We start from the raw sequence: 18,386 nt of genomic DNA, 5'->3' as shown, positions 1-18,386 counted from the left end.
GATTCTCCTGTAGATAACCATTTCACTTACAATTAATGAAAATATTTTTCTTCCTTTTCTGTCCTTATGCCTCTTTTTCACCTCCTTTCTTATCTAATTACTTTGCCTAAAATCTCTAGTTTAAAGATGAAGAATTACAGTGACAGCAGACATCCTGTTCTGTTTCCAGTTTTTGTTTCAAAATTTTAACATGATGTATTATAATATTCCATTTAGTGGGCATTTTATTATTTCCTACAATATTCCTGAATATTCAATAATTTTACTGACTCAATTAAAATGATGCTTCAATATCCCGATGTTCTGCTTCAGAAAATGACAAAGTAACTTCCCACATGTAACAATGATACATTGTGGACAAAGTATAAAAACCGGACATCAAACTTAGAGTGACCAAAAGCAGGTAGCAACTAGAGGGAAACATCTGTAAAAGAAGGGAACTGTGTTAGGTAGGATTTGTCGTTATAAGGCTGTTTGTCTGAGGGCACTGATCCACCCATGCAACAACGATCACTGAAGAATAAGGCAGAAATCTGCTGTGTGCCAGCTGAGGAGGCAGAAGACAATGTCTGGGATAGCCAGAGCCACTGTAACATGAAAGATAAAATCCTAGAAAGCATGGCGCCACAAAATTTCTTTATAAACTATGCCCAAACGTTTGGATGACCTTCCTCTGGGAAAGACTCCAAGGCTTCCAGAAAAAAGCAATGGCTGGAAAAAGTGGAAAGATCTGAGTTGAATCTCCTTGCTGCTTATTACAGGAGTAATAATGCTGGAGTTTGAATCCCAACATGTTACAGACTACCAGGACAAAAAAATCCAAAACACAAAAAACCCCACAACACTCAGAAAAAAATAACAGAAACCAAAGTCTATAACAATGTATCACCCACAACACCCATTACGCAAGCAAAATATACCAGAAAGAAGAAACAGGAAAAAGAGATCCAGAGTCAAGACAAAAAGCAGCTCACAGAAACCAAATCCTGAATGATCCATATGTCAGAATTAGTCAAGGATGTCTAAGCAATAGACAGTTCACACAAAAAAGGAATATACAAATATCCAATAAGGAAATGAAAAGATGTTCAACATCATTAATCATTAAGGAAATGCAAATCAAAATCATGATGATATACTATTATATACTCACTAGGATGGCTAAAATTAAAAACACAGTTTGGAGCAACTGCAACTGTCATACATTTCTGGTGGAAATGTAAAAGGTAAAACCACTTCAGAAAAATTTAGTTAAATATAAACTTATCTTTTATTGTGGCAATTCTACTCCTAGGTATTTATATTAAAGAAATGAAACTCTGTATCCATGAAACAGGCTTGAACAATAATGTTCATAGAATCTTTAGTCATAATTGCCCCAAACTGAAAATAATCCAAATGGCAGTCAATGTAAGAATGGATAAAAACATGGTATAGCCATAGTACTCAGCAATTAAAAAACAAACAGACAAAAAACCAACTTACAATACATAGAAACATATGGATGAATCTAGTAGATATTACAGTGAGCCAAAGACACCACCCAGAGAAGTTCACTCTGTACAATTCCATTTATATGAAGTTCTAGCATAGACTAAATTAATCTATGACAAAAAATGTTTTATAAACATTTTAATTAAATAGTATCAACGTGGTAGTTGGTATTAGACAAAAATAATGAAATATCAGTACCATAATTTTGCTGTGGTATTATAACTAGAAATGTTATGGAACATGCTAATCATTCATCTTCCACATCTTTCAGTTCAGGCTTTGCATATTAGGTCAGATCAACACAATATTAAGAAGTAAAAATCTTAACCTAGACCTACAGAGTAGGGAAAAGAGGGAAACACAGCAGCAAGGACAGCATACACTAATTTAATAAAGAGAGATACAACTTGAGAAAGCATATTTTGTTTTCCCTAAACTGAATTACAGAGTGAACCTGGGGAAACTTTCTTACCTAATGCAGTTATACAAAAGAGACAATAATTTTAGGAAGTATATGTTTAAAAAAACCCAACAAACAAAAAAAAAACTTAGTCTAAACTTACTTTACCTCAAAGAAATAACCATGAAATAACCACTTTACTTCACAAAAATAACCATTTAATATCCCCTTTTCTTCAGAGTTCAACATGCCTCAATAAATAGATTACTAGTCCTGGGCCAAACATACACAGACTATAATACATAAAATGTATTATATGTATATGTATATGTAACAATACATAGAATATAACACATTGTAAGAAACAATATGCTTGAAAGAACAGAGATGCTTGCTACAACCATTCCAGAAACTTTGTTTTCCCAGTTTCCACAAACTGTTTATTAAGTATTTGTTACTGATATCATTCTAAGAGACTCCCACTCATCTCTCCAGTAACAGGTTTGGCTTCCACCCAAAAGTTCAATACTATTTCTACATTTATTTAGAGTCTCCAAGTCTGAATTCAGAATGACTCACAATACCTATATACTTGATTCAAAATTCTCATGTTGCAGAAATTGTGATCTATGAATACCAGATATTACATACACTTCACCTATGGAAAATCTGAAGTAGAGGAGGTAAGTGAAATACGTCAACTGTAAGAAGCTCTTACAGTCTAGCCTAGCCAGGATAAGTCAAACTCTAGCTTCCTCTTCCTGCAAAATGTTAATTCTATCAAAAGTATATTGACTTCAGATCTTTTTTGTGGATTATGACTTAGCTCACAGTCCATCAAAGTAAAAGATGTTTTTATCTTATACTTTTCTAAAGCATTTACTTTTGGTTCGCTCAAAAGAGAACAAAAAAAATTTTGTTTTTAAAAATAACCACAATAGGGGCGCCTGGGTGGCTCAGTGGGTTATGCCACTCCCTTTGGCTTGGGTCATGATCCCAGGGTCCTGGAATCGAGTCCTGCATTGGGCTCTCTGCTCAGCGGGGAGCCTGCTTCTCCCCACCCCCCACCTGCCTCTCTGCCTACTTGTGATCTCTGTCTGTCAAATAAATAAATAAAATCTTTAAAAATAAAATAAATAATAAAAATAACCACAACAGTAGTGGCTAATTCTATAAAAGTTGAAAGATAAAAAATATATATATAAAGCAAACTACTCTTAATCCCATCATCCAGAAATATTTATTTGTACACTTACTATGTCTTTTTAAAAAAGATTCCATTTATCGGGACGCCTGGGTGGCTCAGTTGGTTAAGCGGCTGTCTTCGGCTCAGGTCATGATCCCAGCATCCTGGGATCGAATCCCACATCGGGCTCCTTGCTCGGCAGGGAACCTGCTTCTCCCTCTGCCTCTGCCTGCCTCTCGGCCTACTTGTGATCTCTCTCTCTCTCTCTGACAAATAAATAAAATCTTAAAAAAAAAAAAAAAAAGATTCCATTTATTTATTTGAGAGAGAGAGAGAGAGAGAGAATGGAGGTGGGGGCCCAGGCAGAGAGAGAAGCAGACTCCCCTGCTGAACAGGGAGCCCAATGCAGGACCTGAAACTGGGACCCTGGGATCATGACTCGAGCCAAAGGCAGACACTCAACGGACTCAGACACCCAGGTGCCCACTTAACCATGTCCTCTTAAAAATAACTAGGATCTGGGGGCGCCTGGGTGGCTCAGTGGGTTAAAGCCTCTGCCTTCAGCTCAGGTCATGATCCCAGCATCCTGGAATCGAGCCCTGCTTAAGATCTCTGCTCTGCAGGGAGCCTGCTTCCCCTCCTCTCTCTGCCTCTATCTCTGCCTACTTGTGATCTCTATCTGTCAAATAAATAAATAAAATTTTTAAAAAAACCAAACTGGGATCTGTTGGTGAGGATGTGAAGAAACTGGAACCACTGTCTGCTACTAATAAGAATGTAAGATGGTGTAGCTGCTGCAGATAATAGTCTGGTGTTTCCTCAAAAAACACATAATTATCACATAACCCAGAAATTTTACTCCTAGGTATATACCCAAGAAATGAAATAGGTATTAAAACAACAATGTGCACATAAATATTCATAGATGCACTATTCTTAAGAGTTAAAAGGCAGAAACAACCCAAATGGATGAATAAACAAAATGTGGTCCATCAGCCACAAAAAAAGAATGATCCATACTAAAACATGGATGAATCCTGGAAAGTCTATTTAGAAAAGGCAGACATAAAAGGTCATTTATTATGTAATTTCATGTGTCTGAAACATCCAGAGTAGCTACATGCATAGAACCAGAAAGCTGACTGGTGGCTGCCAGGAACTAAGGGGACAGGAAATTGGGGAATGACTGCTTAAAGCATATGGGGTTTCATTTTGGGGTGATGAAATATTTTGGAACTACACAGAGGTGATGGTTACACATTATAAATGTAGTAAATGTCATTCAAGTGTGCACTTTAAGTGGTTAATTTTAGGTCATATAAAACTTACCTTAATAAAAAACAACGTATGATCATAAAACCAAGAAAAATTCATTTTGATACTATTCTAGCTAATAACAAAATACCAATTATGTTTATAATTACATCCCAAAATGCTTTTGTTTTGAATCACTTACATTTGACAGTCTTTGTTTAAGATTTTATGTATGTGTGTGTGTATATATGTATTTATAGAGCGTGAGTTGGGGGGAAGGGGCAGAGGAGGACAGAGATACTCCAGCAGACTTTGAGCTGAGCTCAGAGCCCTACACAGGGATCAGTCCCATAAGCCAAGCTGAAATCAGGAGTCAAAGGCCCAACCAACTAGGCTTTCCAGGCACCCCCATTTTACAGTCTTTAATTAAGTACATAAAACTGTACTATATATATTTCTACATGAACATTTTGTTTAAATCAGATCACAGTGTATCACTTACAAATCTTTTTGTCTTTCTTCTGATCATGTATACCTTTTTGCATAGTCCCTGAAAACAACATAACCATCCCACCTTTTAAAAAAATATATATTTTTTATTTGAGAGAGAGTGTGTGAGTGAGAGGAGAGGCAGAGTGAGAGGGAGAGAATCTCAAACAGATTCCATGCTAAGTGCATAGCCTGACAGGGAGCTCCATCTCATGTCCCTGAGATCATGACATGAGCTGAAACCAAGAGTCAGAGGCTTAACCAACTGAGCCACCAGGTGTGCCCCCTTCATCCCACCTTTTGTTAACTTTGAAACTGGCCTGAGGCTGGAATGGCCCAATAAGATTAAAGAGAGGGTTTCCACTCAATGTTTTCTATACTTATTCTTTCTTCTTCAGCTTTCTGCTCTTGCTCCTTCCTGGCCTGCTCTTGAGCAATTCTTAAAGGTTTACTAGTTCCTCAAGAAGAGCTGCAGTATCAGCATTACTCTCCTTTTCAAAATCTTCATTTTCTTCCTCTGTTAGAAGCTCATCTGCACCAAGGTTGGCAGGAGAAATCTGGTCTAACCAAGGCTTCTTTGACACTGAAGATGTATGTTCTCATGTAGGATGATTTCCTCCTTTCCTGCTGTAGCTCCCTCTCTTCCTTCCAGCATTGTTCCTAAATCGTGATTCCAAACTACTTCTTCTGCCTCCTGAATAGTTCATCTATATTTTATCTTTGTGTGAGAAGGTCTCTACTTAAATATTGCTTTAAGAAGTGGCTCAAATCACCTTCCCCCTTTCCTCTCCTATCTCTCACAGATTCAGAAGTTGTTCTGGCTGCTGCTGTCATCTTTTCTGGTTGGCCGAGATCCGATGCAGCAGCCTCCAGAAAACATACAGACACCATTACAACTCTTCCCCAAAATGAGTTAAAAATAGTCATCATTCAGAGTTCTTGCCTGATCTTAGGAGCTTTTGGGGATCTGCTTTAAAAGTAATTTAGGTTGCAGACCAATACATCTCAGTAGGACACTGGTTTTTAGTGGCATCTTCCTTTACCATACACTTTGTTCTATGCTTTGTAGAATGCTTGGTATGCTGCTCACTAAATGTCAGTAGACATTCTGACAACCAGAACAGCTCTACATACTATCACGTCTCTAGTTGAGTGCTACTACTCTGGAGTGCAGAGAACAAAGTCATTCATACACTATGTGTTGCTGACTCACATATAAGATGTTCCCTAATATACTCAATACAATGCTCTATAAATGAGTTATTTCTAACGTTCAAACTTCGTTAGATATGAATAGTGAACTTTTTGTTTTTTTGAAGAATATATTATAAGCATTTGCTAATTTTATAAAAAAAAAAACCTCATTTTCCTGTTCAGAAAATTAAAACTAATTCGTTTTTTAAAGATGTATTTATTTTAGTGAGAGAGAGTGTGTGCGCACATGCACGTATGTACAAGCAAGATGGGAAGGGCAGGGGTGAGAGAATCCTGAAGCAGACTCCCTGCTGAGCACAAAGCCTGATGTGTTGATCTCAGGATCCTGAGATGATGACCTGAGCAGAAATCAATAGTTAGACCCAACCAACTGAGTCACCCAGGACCCCAAAACTAACTTCCACTAGAAGAATTAACTATTAACAGAAAACTTTTGCCTACTATTTAATTATTGATATTATTAAAATGAAGCTTTCAACTTCTTAGTAACATCATTGCATTTATTGAGTTAGTATTCTTTTCTATTATTTTTTGAGATTACCAAGTTGCAAGTACAGTGTAAAGTTATAGAGAATAATACAGTACACATTCCTGCCAGTGACTTTGAAGTAATCTGAACATTTTCTCCCTTTTTTCCCTTAAGGAAGAAACCTTCGTAGATGAAACTGAAGCCCCTCTAGGCTGTTTTCCAATTTCATTTCACCATTCATTTGTTGGTGGTGACCACTATCTAGAACTTATTATCATTCTTATGAATATTTATATTTTACTACAAATATTCAGTACAGTAGTTCCCCCCAGTTTCAATTATCCAAAGTTAACCATGGTCCAGAAGCAGGTGATCTTCCTTCTGATGTATAATGTAAAATCAGAAGGTCTTATAATCAGAAGGTCAACAGTAGCCTAGCTCTGTATCATGATGGCTACATCAGGCACTGCACTTCATCTCATCATGTAAGCATTTCATCACCCTCATATCACCACAAGAAGGGTGAGTACAGTCAGATATTTAGAGAGAACATATTCACCTAATTTTATTATAGTACACTGTTACAATTGTTCTATTTTATTATTTGTTGTTAATCTCTTACTGTACCTAATTTATACACTATACATTATCATAGGTACATATGTACTATGTATAAGAAAAAAACATCCATGGTTTCTATCCATGGTACCATCCATGGTTTCAGGCATCCACTTGGGTCCCTGCTGGAATGGGGAGGGGGGTGATTTATGTCACTAAACAATATGAAGCAGTTTTGTTTACTTTATAAACACAGAGTTATGATGCATGTATTAGTCTAGCTTCCCCCCCCCCGCCCTTTTTACTTATGGGGCTTTAGAAAGTGTATCTTTTTATTCCTTCTAGTTTATCTGTTTTAACTGTTACTAGTGTTATGGGTTGAATTATGTATCAATCTCAGTACCTCACAATGTGAACTTATTTGGGGACAGGGTCTTTACAGAGGCAATGAAGTTAAAAGAAATCAGTCATGCGGGTGGGCTCTAATCCAATACCACAGTATGCTAATAAAATGGGAAAATGCAGATATGAAGGCACATAAGGAAGGAAGAAGCTGTGAAAAGACATAAGGAGAAGGCCATCTGCAGGTCAAGGAAAGCAACCTGGAAGATCCTTCCCTCACACCCTTCAGAAGGAATCAACATTGTGAACACCTTGATCTTGGACTTCTAGCCTCCAAAACTGTGAAAAAATAAGTTCCTGTTGCTTAAGCCACCTACTCTGTGGTACTTTGTTATAGCAGCCCTAGAAAACTAATACACATAGTATTCCATTGTCTGAACATACCACTTTTCATTTATACATTCTTCTACTGAAAGATACCTATGGTGTTTCCAGCTCTATACTGTAACACAGAATGTTGCAACAAACATTTGGCATACAGCTCTTGTTATGCAACACTTTTTCTCAGACACATACACAAACACATATACACAAACCTTGCGGGGGAATTCTGGTATGTTGATCTTCAACTTTCTAATTATTGCTAAATTGGACTTCAAAGTATACTCCATCAGCTGTGTATGAGAATAATTTACCCTCTCCAAAATCTGGTAATGACAGACTTTTGCCAATGTAATGTGTGTGAAATTATTTCACTGCTTTAATATGCATCACTCTATTAATGAGGTTTAACATCCTTACATGTTTATTGACCACTATGCTTTCTTATATGTACTGTCTACTCATAATCTTTACACATTTTCCACTTTGTTGTTTACTATTATTATTTTTATAATAATGAGTCCTCTTTATACTCTGATATTAATCCTTTGCCAATTATTTAATTACAAATATTTTCTCCCCATCTGCAGCTTGTTTTTCTTTTTATGGTATTGTTTTACAGAAAGCTTTTATTTTAATGTATTCAAATTTATTAGTATTTTCCTTCATGAAAAGTGCTTTTGGTGTCTTGTTTTTAAAAACTTTTCCTTTCATGACGTCACAAATTTATTTTCAGGGTGCCTGGGTGGCTCAGTCAGTTAAGTGTGTGACCCTTGATCTTAGCTCAGGTCTTGATCTCAGAGTCATGAATTCAAACCCAGTATTGGACTCCATGCTTGGGGTGGAGCCTACTTAAAAAAAAGAGGGAGAGATTTATTTTCTTATAAATGCTTTTCACATTTGGTGCTTGAGGTCCCTTGGAGTCTGTGTGTGATACATGTTATTTTTTTCATATAGATAACTAAAGGTCCAGTGGTCCACCCTTCCCTTGCAGACAAGGCTGCTGTTTTGTTTTTGTGTTTCCTAAGTCTAGCACTTTTCCTGGTACACATCAGGCAATGTGTGCTCAATAAAATGACGGATGGAAGGAGGGAAAGGGAGAGAAAGAAAGGTGAGGCAGGGATAGGAGTGTGGGAAAGAATATTCAGATCATGGTCCTTGGTGCAAACTTAAGTATCAAACCACACAAGTCTAAGGGTATTAAAAACAGACTCAGGGGGTGGGCTGCAGGCAAATGGGCTTTCCAGACTCTGGAATGCTGGAGGCAAAGATATTGATCATGTAACTGGATAACCACTCTGCTTTATCTCTCCCAGGCTGAGACTATGGCCTTGCTGGTACTGAATAGGTTTAAAATCCAAAAAACTGTGACTTTTATAACTATCACTTGATTATTATGTTAAGTCTTTGCAAAATTTTAATGAAAGCCTAAGTATAAAAGGCAATGATATATCATACATTTGATCCAGCTGAACTCTTCCTTAAGGTAAGGTAATTATACGCACACAAGAAACCCCAGAGAAACTGAAAAAGCTGTTTAAAGATATGCTACATTTACTATTACTCAGAATAGTCATTTGACTTCTATATCCTTAACTACATAATCCAGGAACATACAACAGGTGAGTAGACAGTCTCTTCCCAAGAACCCTTAACCTTAAGGTCAAATGGAGGGGTAGGGGAGGGCACAACAGAAATAAGTGGAAAGAAGAATAGGACCTACAATGACTTCTGCTTTGGTGACGCTTAACAGAAAAATAGCTCCCTAGAGCAAGATTATGATATCTAGTGCAGCATAGCTGAGGAAATACATTCCATAAGAGTAAAAGGGGGCTTAGCCTCTTGATGAATGTACACTAAACCATCTATGAAGTATTCTTGCCAAAATATTAAACCCTGTCTATGTATTGAACCATATTTATATCTAACTAGCAAACAGAAAGTAGAGATGAGAAAGATCCTAAAAAGCAACATGGGAATGAAATCAGGAAAACCCAGAATGCAGGAAACTCCAGAGGACAAATGATACAGTTTCTTAATAGAAAAGAAAAAACTACAAGAACAATTTTAAAAGAAGACGTATAGATTAAGAGACAACAAACAGCAATATAGGGATGCCAATTAAAACAAATTACAGAGGAAGGAGTCAAGATGGTGGAGAAGTAGCAGGCTGAGACGACATCAGGTAGCAGGAAATCAGCTAGATAGCTTATCTAACCAGTGCAAACACCTACAAATCCAACAGGAAATCGAAGAGAAGAAGAGCAGCAATTCTAGAAACAGAAAATGGATCACTTTCTGAAAGGTAGGACCTGCGGAGAAGTGAATCCAAAGTGACAGGAAGATAGACCGCGGGGGGAGGGGCTGGCTCCCGGCAAGCAGCGGAGCAACAGAGCACAAAATCAGGACTTTTAAAAGTCTGCTCCACTGAGGGACATTGCTCCAGAGGCTAAACCGGGGGGAATCCCACGCGGGGTCAGTGTAACCCCAGGTCCCGCAGGGTCACAGAAGGACCAGGGGTGTCTGAGTGTCACAGAGCTCACAGGTATTAGAACGGGGAAGCCGGCTACAGCGACAAAGCTGAGGACTGAGCTCTCAACTTGGGGTTACCTTGAACCGAGCACAGGCTGGGTGAGCTCGGAGCGCGACCGGAGGCCAGGGAGACAGAGTGACTGAGCACTTTTCTCCAAGCGCGCGGCTGGAGGCCAGGGAGGCAGAAGCGACCGAGCGCTTTTCTCCAGGCATGACCAGAGGCCAGGGAGACGGGAGCGATTGGGAGCTTTTCTCTGAGGGCGCACTGAGGAGTGGACCCCGAGCTCTCGGCTCCTCTGAGCCGGAGATTGGGAGGCCGCCATTATCATTCCCGTCCTCCAGAACTCCTCGGAAAGCATTCAGGGAACAAAAGCTCCCAAAAGCAAACCCAAGTGGATTACTTAGCTCGACCCCTGGTAGGGGCGGGGCAATTCCGCCTCCAGCAAAGACACTTGAGAATCACTACAACAGGCCCCTCCCCCAGAAAATCAACAAGAAACCCAGCCAAGACCAACTTCACTTACCAAGGAGAACAGCAGAATTCCAGAGGAGGAGAAAGCAAATCTTATCTGGACAAAATGACAAGGCAGAAAAACTCACCACAAAAAAAAGAACAAGAGGCAGTACTGCAGGCTGGGGACATAATCAATACAGACATTGGTAATATGACAGATCTAGAGTTCAGAATAACAATTCTCAAGGTTCTAGCCGGGCTCAAAAAAGGCATAGAAGATATAAGAGAAACCCTCTCCGGAGAGATAAAAGCCCTTTCTGGAGAACTAAAAGAATTAAAATCTAACCAAGTTGAAAACAAAAAGCTATTAATGAGGTGCAATCAAAAGTAGAAGCTCTTACTGCTAGGATAAATGAGGCAGAAGAAAGAATTAGTGACATAGAAGACCAAATGACAGAGAATAAAGAAGCTGAGGCAAAAGAGAGACAAATACTGGACCACGAGGAGAGAATTCGAGAGGTAACTGACACCATAAGACGACACAACATTAGAATAATTGGGATTCCAGAAGAAGAAGAAAGAGAGAGGGGAGCAGAAGGTATACTGGAGAGAATTATTGTAGAGAATTTCCCTCATACGGCAAAGGGAACAAGCATCAAAATCCAGGAGATGCAAAGAATGTCCCTCAAAATCAATAAAAATAGGTCCACACCCCGTCACCTGAGAGTAAAATTTACAAGTCTTAGTGACAAAGAGAAAATCTTGAAAGCAGCCCGGGAAAAGAAGTCTGTAACATACAATGGTAAAAATATTAGATTGGCTGCAGACTTATCCACAGAGACCTGGCAGGCCAGAAAGAGCTGGCATGATATATTCAGAACACTAAACGAGAAAAACATGCAGCCAAGAATACTATATCCAGCTAGGCTATCATTGAAAATAGAAGGAAAGATAAAAAGCTTCCAGGACAAACAAAAACTGAAAGAATTTGCAAACACCAAACCAGCTCTACAGGAAATATTAAAAGGGGTCCTCTAAGCAAAGAGAGAGCCTAAAAGTAGTAGATCAGAAAGAAACAGAGACAATATACAGTAACAGTCACCTTACAGGCAATACAATGGCACTAAATTCATATCTTTCAGTAGTTACCCTGAATGTGAATGGGCTAAATGCCCCAATCAAAAGACACAGGGTATCAGAATGGAAAAAAAAAAAAAAAAAACCATCAATATGCTGCCTACAAGAAACTCATTTTAGACTCGAAGACACCTCCAGATTTAAAGTGAGGGGGTGGAAAACAATGTACCATGCTAATGGACATCAGAAGAAAGCTGGGGTGGCAATCCTTATAGCAGATTAAATAGATTTTAAGCCAAAGATATAATAAGAGATGAGGAAGGACACTATATCTTACTCGAAGGGTCTGTCCAACAAGAAGACCTAAGAATTTTAAATATCTATGCCCCTAACATGCAAGCAGCCAACTATATAAACCAATTAATAACAAAATCAAAGAAATACATCGACAATAATACAATAATAGTAGGGGACGTTAACACTCCCCTCACTGAAATGGACAGATCATCTAAGCAAAAGATCAACAAGGAAATAAAGGCCTTAAATGACACACTGGACCAGATGGACACCACAGATATATTCAGAACATTCCATCCCAAAGCAACAGAATACACATTCTTTTCTAGTGCACATGGAACATTCTCCAGAATAGACCACATCCTGGGTCCTAAATCAGGTCTCAACCAGTATCAAAAGATTGGGATCATTCCCCGCATATTTTCAGACCACAATGCTCTGAAGCTAGAACTCAATCACAAGAGGAAATTTGGAAAGAACCCAAATACATGGAGACTAAACAGCATCCTTCTAAAAAAAGGAATGGGTCAACCAGGAAATTAAAGAAGAATTGAAAAAATTCATGGAAACAAATGATAATGAGAACACAACAGTTCAAAATCTGTGAGACACAACAAAGGCAGTCCTGAGAGGAAAATATATAGCGGTACAAGCCTTTCTCAAGAAACAAGAAAGGTCTCAGGTACACAAGCTAACCCTACACCTAAAGGAGCTGGAGAAAGAACAACAAAGAAAGCCTAAACCCAGCAGAAGAAGAGAAATCATAAAGATCAGAGCAGAAATCAATGAAATAGAAACTAAAAACTACAATAGAACAAATCAACAAAACTAGGAGCTGGTTCTTTGAAAGAATTAATAAGATTGACAAACCCCTGGCCAGACTTATCAAAAAGAAAAGAGAAAGGACCCAAATAAATCATGAATGAAAGAGGTCAGATCACAACCAACACCAAAGAAATACAAACAATTATAAGAACACACTATGAGCAACTCTATGCCAACAAATCGACAATTTGGAAGAAGCGCATGCATTCCTGGAGACATATAATCGACCACAGCTGAACCAGGAAGAAATAGAAAACCTGAACAGACCCATAACCAGTAAGGAGATTGAAACAGTCATCAAAAATCTCCAAACAAACAAAAGCCCAGAGCCAGACGGCTTCCCAGGGGAATTCTACCAAACATTTAAAGAAGAATTAATTCCTATTCTCCTGAAACTGTTCCAAAAAATAGAAATGGACGGAAAACTTCCAAATTCATTTTATGAGGCCAGCATCACCTTGATCCCAAAACCAGACAAGGATCCCATCAAAAAAGGGAATTACAGACCAATATCCTTGATGAACACAGATGCAAAAATTCTCACCAAAATATTGGCCAATAGGATCCAACAGTACATTAAAAGGATTATTCACCACGACCAAGTGGGATTTATTCCAGGGCTGTAAGGTTGGTTCAACATCTGCAAATCAATCAATGTGATACAATACACTAATAAAAGAAAGAATAAAAACCATATGATACTCTTAATAGATATTGAAAAAGCATTTGACAAAGTGCAGCATCCCTTCCCGATTAAAACTCTTCAAAGTGTAGGGACAGAGGCATATACCTCAATATTATCAAAGCCATCTATGAAAAACCCACTGCAAATATCATTCTCAATGGAGAAAAACTGAAAGCTTTTCCGCTAAGGTCAGGAACGCGGCAGGGATGTCCATTATCACCACTGCTATTCAACATAGTAGTGGAAGCCCTAGCCTCAGCCATCAGACAACAAAAAGAAATTAAAGGCATCCAAATCGGCAAAGAAGAAGTCAAACTATCACTCTTTGCAGATGATATGATACTATATGTGGAAAACCCAAAAGGCTCCACTCCAAAACTGCTAGAACTTGTACAGGAATTCAGTAAAGTGTCAGGATATAAAGTCAATGCACAGAAATCAGTTGCATTTCATTACACTAACAACAAGACAGAAGAAAGAGAAATTAAGGAGTCAGTCCCATTTACAACTGCACCCAAAACCATAAGATACCTAGGAATAAACCTAACCAAAGAGGCAAAGAATCTATACTCAGAAAACTATAAAGTACTCATGAAAGAAACTGAGGAAGACACAAAGAAATGGAAAAGTGTTCCATGCTCAGGGATTGGAAGAATAAATATTGTGAAAATGTTTATGTTACCTAAAGCAATCTACACAATTAATGCAATCCTTATCAAAATCCCATCCATTTTTTTCAAAGAAATAGAACAAATAATCCTAAAATTTATATGGAACCAGAAAAGACCTCGAATAGCCAAAGGAATATTGAAAAAGAAAGCCAAAGTTGGTGGCATCACAATTCCAGACTTCAAGCTCTACTACAAAGCTGTCATCATCAAGACAGTATGGTACTGGCACAAAAACAGACACATAGATCAATGGAACAGAATAGAAAGCCCAGAAATAGACCCTCAACTCTATGGTCAACTAATCTTTGACAAAGCAGGAAAGCATGTCCAATGGAAAAAAGACAGCATCTTCAACAAATGGTGTTGGGAAAATTGGACAGCCACATGCAGGAAAATGAAATTGGACTATTTCCTTACACCACCCACGAAAACAGACTCAAAATGGATGAAGGACCTCAATGTGAGAAAGGAATCCATCAACATCCCTGAGGAGAACACAGGCAGCAACCTCTTTGACCTCAACCGCAGCAACTTCTTCCTATGAACATCACCAAAGACAACAAAAGCAAGGGCAAAAATGAACTATTGGGATTTCATCAGGATCAAAAGCTTTTGCACAGCAAAGGAAACAGTTAACAAAACCAAAAGACAACCGACAGAATGGGAGAAGATATTTGCAAACGACATATCAGATAAAGGGCTAGTGTCCAAAATCTCTAAAGAGCTTAGCAAACTCAACACCCAAAGAACAAATAATCCAATCAAGAAATGGGCAGAGGATATGAACAGAGATTTCTGCAAAGACATCCAGATGGCCAACAGACACATGAAAAAATGCTCCACATCACTCGGCATCAGGGAAATACAAATCAAAACCACAATGAGATATCACCTCACACCAGTCAGAATGGCTAAAATTAAGTCAAGAAATGACAGATGCGGGCGAGGATGCGGAGAAAGGGGAACCCTCCTACACTGTTGGTGGGAATGCAAGCTGGTGCAACCACTCTGGAAAACAGTGTGGAGGTTCCTCAAAAAACTGAAAATAGAGCTACCCTATGGCCCAGCGATTGTACACCTGGGTATATATCCTAAAGATACAAACGTAGTGATCCGAAGGGGCACGTGCACCCGAATGTTTATAGCAGCAATGTCTACAATAGCCAAACTATGGAAAGAACCTAGATGTCCATCAACAGATGAATGGATAAAGAAGATGTGGTATATATATACAATGGAATACTATGCAGCCATCAAAAGAAATGAAATCTTGCCATTTGCGACGACATGGATGGAACTAGAGGGTATTATGCTTAGCAAAATAAGTCAATCGGAGAAAGACAACTATCATATGATCTCCCTGATATGAGGAAGTAGAGATGCAGTATGGGGGGTTTGGGGGTAGGAAAAGAAAAAATGAAAGAAGATGGGATTGGGAGGGAGACAAACCATAAAAAACTCAATCTCAAAAAACAGACTGAGGTTTGCTGGGGTTGGGGGGACAGGAGAGGGTGGTGGGGATATGGGCATTGGGGAGGGTATGTGCTATGATGAGTGCTGTGAAATGTGTAAACCTGGTGATTCACAGACCTGTACCCCTGGGGGTAAAAATACATTATATGTTTATTTAAAAAAAATTAAATTAAAAAAAATTACAAAGGAAAAAATTGAGACATGAAAAGGAGGAACTGTATGCTTGCAGATATTAAAGAATGACTATTACTTTTCTACAGTTATATTTATTTGCAGATGATATGATGTCCAGGATTTTCTCCAACATAATCAATGGAGATTTTATAAATATAAATATAAATACACACACACACATATATATTTAGCTACGAGACTAGTTGTTGAAGATGAACAATAAGGACATGACGGTTCACTGTATTTTTCTCTTTCTGTATACAATTGTATTTTTTCAAAATAAAGAGTTTTAAAAAGGGGAGTGCTTAATAGCTCCTTTCCAAAAGAAAAGCACATCATCAAATATGCAAGTCCTAGAACTGAGAGACTAGTTTAAAACCTGAAAATCATCTAATGTTGATTCAAACTATGAACTATACTCTATAAAACTACATAGAAAACTAAGACTCACAGATTCATCCACTATATCCAGTGCCTGAGTTATTTTATAATATTTATTGAACAGCCATTTAGTGATATAGATTATGTTACTAGTATTTCAAAGTTTAGACTAAGATTCATTTTAGTAAAGTTAATTTCCTTGTTTTGCTATTCTCTGCATATAGACATCTTTTATTATACGATTGCTGGTTATCCCAAATGCCAAATTTTACTATTACAATTTGCTCTAAAAGGACTGAAAAATCTGTACTTTGGGGAGGCAGGGTATTGAACAAATTGAGTGACTTTCTTTAGTCTCAATCTATGCATTTGCTCATTATTTTTTCAATGCGCAGATTTTCAGATTTGTAATAAAAGTAGTTAAATGATAGGAAAGCATTTGTTCATGTAACACACTTTTTAAAAGCTAAAATGAGGGGTGCCTGGGTGGCTCAGTGGGTTAAAGCGTCTGCCTTTGGCTCAGGTCATGATCCCAGGGTCCTGGGATTGAGTCTCGCATTGGGCTCTCTGCTCAGCCGAGAACCTGCTTCCTCCTCTCTCGTTGCCTGCCTCTCTGCCTACTTGTGATCTCTGTCAAATAAATAAATAAAATCTTTAAAAAAACAAGCAAACAAAGTTACAGTGAACCATTCAAATAAATTTACCCAGTAAGAAACACCTCAGTAGCAGGAGAAAAACAGTTTATGAAAGAAAGAATTCCAATTCTTCCATCACTATCTGTACGCCCTTTACTTAGATGAACTCTTTTTTTAAGTATAGGATACCTCCTCTAAAGTATTTTGTGAAGATTAAACAAGATGATCTATATAAGTCATACTGCAGTAACACAGAGGTAACATTTTTTTTAAAAGATTTTATTTATTTATTTGAGAAAGAGAGTGAGAAAGAGCATAAGAGTGGGGTGAAAGAGGAAGAAGCAGACTTCCCACTGAGCAGGGAGCCCAACCAATGTGGCACTCAATCTTAGGACTCCAGGATCACTACCTGAGCCAAAGGCAGACACTTAACCAACTGAGCCACCCAGGCGCCCCAGGTATCAGATTCATTATAAGTATTAAATGAAAGTAAATCTAGTCTAACCTTTTCATTTGCGGTAAGAAAATGGAGAATCAAAAGGTTAAATGACTTGTGCAAGGTCACACACTGATTTTTATTTGGCCACATTATCTATTAAAAATGCTCCTATTATACCATATAATCACGCCTCTATTTTACGCTGGGATTTTTATTATGAAGAACAAAATTCTGTCCCAGTCTCATCATTTTGGAACTTCCTTCTCCAAAAAACATGAAGTATTGCCAGTAAGTGAGCTAGATGAAGGTTATGGCTAGCTCCTAAGTCATATACTTTTTGCTGGGCTTCAATGCCCCCTAGTGCCGATCTGCAGAGGCATCCTCCTGTTCCAAATACAGGCAAATTTACTTGGTCTATAGACCACGTAACAATGTCCATGAAAACAACAAAATGAAACATGAGGCAATGAGACCCATTTATAAGGATGACTCTGTTTTTTGGAAGAGGAAGTTTTGAAGAGCTTTTACTTTCTTTTCAAAGCTTTTTACACTTTCTGTTCTTGTTTCAATTTGTATAATAAACCCATAAAACTTTAAAAAACAAACTAAAACACAAGGCAGGACAGAATCATGTGGACAGCCCAGTAAGAATTACTCTTCTTCCTTTATCACATAGCTTCAAAAAGAGTGATACAGCTATGCAGCTTAGTGTCTTCTTATGTTACATTATGAGAAAGCCAGGTAGAAATAAGGCAGTTTGTTAAAATAAAAAACACGTGGGGATAAAGTAAGTGCCCTCATTTTCATAGGATGTACCTCAGATGTCACCAATAGGTGATGTGTGTGTAAGACTTTTTATTTATTTATTTATTTATTTATTTTTAGAGAGAGAGAGAGAGAGAGAGAAAGTGTGAGGGTGTTGGGAGGAGCATAGGGAGAGGGAGTGAGAGAGAAT

At 38.1% G+C, this 18,386-nt stretch overlaps 1 protein-coding gene and 1 pseudogene across 3 annotated transcripts in view; both read right to left on the bottom strand.

Annotated features, from left to right (window-relative positions):
• The window catches only part of RFX7 (regulatory factor X7), a 136,865-nt gene that overhangs the window by 80,874 nt on the left and 37,605 nt on the right, over positions 1–18,386 (bottom strand). The gene's annotated exons all lie outside the window — the stretch shown is intronic.
• Positions 4,780–5,712, bottom strand: LOC116872103 (annotated as a pseudogene).

Source organism: Lontra canadensis, unplaced genomic scaffold (assembly GCF_010015895.1).
Source record: "Lontra canadensis isolate GAN:19392208 unplaced genomic scaffold, GSC_riverotter_1.0 scaffold28, whole genome shotgun sequence".
NCBI lineage: Eukaryota > Metazoa > Chordata > Mammalia > Carnivora > Mustelidae > Lontra > Lontra canadensis.
This window is presented reverse-complemented; position numbering and strand designations above follow the sequence as displayed.